At 44.7% G+C, this 3,710-nt stretch overlaps 1 protein-coding gene across 1 annotated transcript in view; it reads left to right on the forward strand.

The window, feature by feature from the left end:
- Positions 1–3,710, forward strand: part of LOC121600689 (lipase member H) — a 43,979-nt gene that overhangs the window by 37,963 nt on the left and 2,306 nt on the right. The gene's annotated exons all lie outside the window — the stretch shown is intronic.

Below are 3,710 nucleotides of genomic sequence, written 5' to 3' on the forward strand. Positions count from 1 at the left end.
CGGCTTCGGGTCCACTGACTCCGAAAGCACTGTGTCGTTTCGGGTTGTCAATCAATGGCTCTGTTCTATTTTCTAACTTGAATTACTTCGAAAGCAGCCTTTGGTTGAATCTTATTACTGGCACTATGGATCAATTTTACTGTAATTAAACCCTAATGAAACCCTTATTAAATGAAATATTTAATAAATTTAGAAAATATATTTTTAACCACATGGAGGCGCCTAGTAGCTCACATTTTCTGGCATGGAGGCGCAGAGATTAATTTTGCATGTTTTATTTTCAGCTAAAACATTCAAACACTAGTTAAAGTATGTATACAACATTACAAAAAGTTCAAAGATAATTAAATCGCAACAATTATGGTACCCCTACAAGCGAAAAACTCCACTCTTGCTGCTGCAATACGTTTCTGCACTTCACTCGCGCAAGTCTGCGGCTAATTAGGGCAATGCAAACATTCCGTATCGTTCCGTTGGCTTAAAATCTCAACAATAAGCCCCACGGCTCAAGCATCCAGACCATGGAAGTGTATAATCATACGCTCAATGCAAAACCCCTCCAATTACGACTGCACGGCCAATTAATTGACATGAAATACGCAACAAAACGTTAAGGAACAAACGGCTCCCCCAAGTTTGATTTCGTCAACCCTAACGTCTACTCTACGTCTGATGTGTATCACGATTGCATAAAGTACGTTGATTTAATCTCCTCTTTAAAAAAAACGCTCCATAAAATCAAAATCAGAACCAACTCTCGTCAGCATTAAACCGTTTCGTCCTTCGGATTGCACCAAAATCGACAACCTGCAAAGCCTGGACCGTGCTCAACCCCAAAGAGGCGCGTGTGTTGCGCTTCATCTGCAGAAGTCGATTTTGCCATGAAATATTATCTGCATCAGCTTCGCACCTGCCCACTCGGGCACACATCGGTGCCGGTTTGCAGGGCACTTGTAGGCTGTGTACTTCATTCCTGAGCAGTCAAACACACGCCAGTCTTGAATGGGGCATTATATTACTAAGCCTAACCATTTTTCTTTCCCTCGATTGAATAGTTTAAATATTGTTCACAAAACACACGCCCAATAAGGTGTACAAATCTGCCATAATCCAGCACAGATACATACTCTCACACACAGTGACACAACGTCATCTGCATTGCACTACGAATGCATTCAGAAGTGTGCTGCCCTGGGGGAGGCTCGAAAGCAAACCACAGATGCTGCAGACCAGATGCGACCACTGTGACGTCAGCAGAGGGCTCGCAAAATCCAACGCAACACCTCTACTCCTCCAACAAACCCCGTTTTCGTCTGCGTTTGGCTTCATTCGTACGTGTCTCCGCGTGACATTCACAGTTTGGGAGGCACATGCAAGACAAAAACCCAAGCCCCGCTAGTAGTGCGACAGAAATTTCGAAACCTTTCAGTTGGCTTTTCACCCGAAAGTACTTGTGCTGGGAAGGGAGATTAGAAAATAGGGGACAGTTTTATACAATGCAAAACCCCCATCTAATCGTAATCCCGTCCCTCCGGCAGGCTGTGCTAATGACGTGAAGATTGGATATTGGATCGTAAGGGCAATTAGGTTTGCTTTTTCTTCTTTTGGTTTTGGTTTCAGTGTTCAATTTCAGCACAGCAATTAATTATTTACCAGTAGGTCAGCTGTTTTTTAGTTAATTTAAGAACCCCCTGCCACGTTCCTTTGGGACTAGTTTCAGCACTCTACAATTAGGTTGCAAATAAATTGAATTTAAATTGTACGTTTGAGCTTTTCTGTAACAAAACACACAGCAACACTCAGTTGCATGCCTTTAGGCGCTTAGTGGAAGCACTGCTCGACTACTGCTCGAACGCATCTTGCTTTTGGGGCGTTTTGTTAAACTATCAGCCGAAGCTCTCTAACTTTCTACACACTTTCTAACAAACCAACAATGCGAATCGCTCGCAAAACAACTTTCTGCGCTTTACAATACCAAAGCATCTGTGGAGGCAAAAAAAAGCTCATTAATACAATTAACGGCGCAATTTTGTGCTCCGCAACCGACAGGAGACGAACATAAAACGGAAAAATCTAATTAAAGCTTTACAACTTGTGCCGAAGTGAGTCGTTACGCTGTTCTGCATGCTGACGGCCGAAAGATATGCCTTGCTGTCCTCGGGTCCCTCGGAGGCTTTTGGGGATCGACGCTACGGCGAGTGAGCCTAATCAAATTATTTCAATTAAAGTACTCGAAAGTTTTGTCCTCTGCTCCACCTTCTCGTACACGACGACGATTGTGGGGCAAGTTTTGTTCCGGTGGAAAACAACAGCACATTCACAAAGTGCTGGTGATATCCGATGTAACATGCCAATGCCAAATGAAATGTCCGCATTATCATCCGCAGCTTAACGCGTGCCGCCATGTAAAGCTCATCACTCACACGCACAGGTATGGGTAAAGGGCAGCAGGTAGGAAAATACACGGCTGCCAACAATTTCACCGCAGCATCCCAGGCAGGCGAACAGAGCGTGGGAAAAATCGAGCAGTAAAGCCCTTGCTCCCTTCATCGATTTTCATCCCGCACCTGTCGCCCGGTGCAACCGGTGTTGCCGGTGTAGACGTTTTTCTCGCCCGTCCTAAACCACGAGCCACACTACGCAACGATGCTGCGAAAGGGAGAGAGACAAAAGCTTTCCCCACACACAGCTTCCGTTCTGATATGTCCATGTGTGTGTGTGTGTGTGCATGAGTTATTACGCATCTCTCTTTGTATTGTTTTGAGTGCGGTTCTGGCGTGGTATTCCTGAGCCTTCGATCTCTTTCTATACAATGGCTCGAAAGCATCAACGCAGGATCCTTCTGTACAACGGCAAGCCTCCTTTTTCTTAGCAGATGTGAATCCCCTCCCGCAATGTCACCAATACAACCGTAAGATAAAAGGACAATTTCGACACGCAGACACGCAGCCTGGTAAACGTACTAGCGGCTACCACAAACGCTGTGACGTCATTCGACGAAAACCTGTCCGCATCATTCCGGGCTGAGGCTGACGGTAGTAGGTCGGTCGTGCGTATCAACGCGTCAAACCAGAGAAGCGAATGATTACCGCAAAACAAAAAACGACTTTATCAAACCTTTTCGATTTGGTTTCGATTTTAGCATGCCAAGCTACCTGAGCTTTGGCCATAAAATGAAAACCCTCGTGGTGCACACGTTTTCTCGCACCATTTCCCCTTTTAGTTAACAGTGGCGCAGTGTGTCCACATTTCATCCTTTCCACGTACGAGAAAGCCACAAAATCAAGCACAAGCATCAGCAAGCGGGGAGGGGGGAGGGGTGAATAATGCAAGCAATTGTTTATTCAATTACTGACCCTCGCGGCGCGGTACAAAAACGTGCTTAGCATAAAATGGAGAAGGACGAGAACAACAGTAAACGTACCCCAACCCATGGTTGGTACTGAAAATGCGTCAAACGTTTCTGTTTTGCGTGCAATCGGATCAAACAACCGAAATTAAAATTGTATAACATCATTCACAAAATTCATCGAACAATCATGACCCAGAGTTTGTCTGGAATGGTTTAACGACGCTTTTAAAAAGTGCCATTATAATGAGAAGCTGCATTAACCACGATAAGACCTTAGCTTCGTATCGTATTATTTATCTCTGCGTGTTCGGATTTATTCTTCGCGCTTTTCTCGCTGATCGCGATAGTACACCTTATA

The sequence above is a fragment of the Anopheles merus genome, chromosome 3L, assembly GCF_017562075.2.
Source record: "Anopheles merus strain MAF chromosome 3L, AmerM5.1, whole genome shotgun sequence".
NCBI classification, from domain to species: domain Eukaryota; kingdom Metazoa; phylum Arthropoda; class Insecta; order Diptera; family Culicidae; genus Anopheles; species Anopheles merus.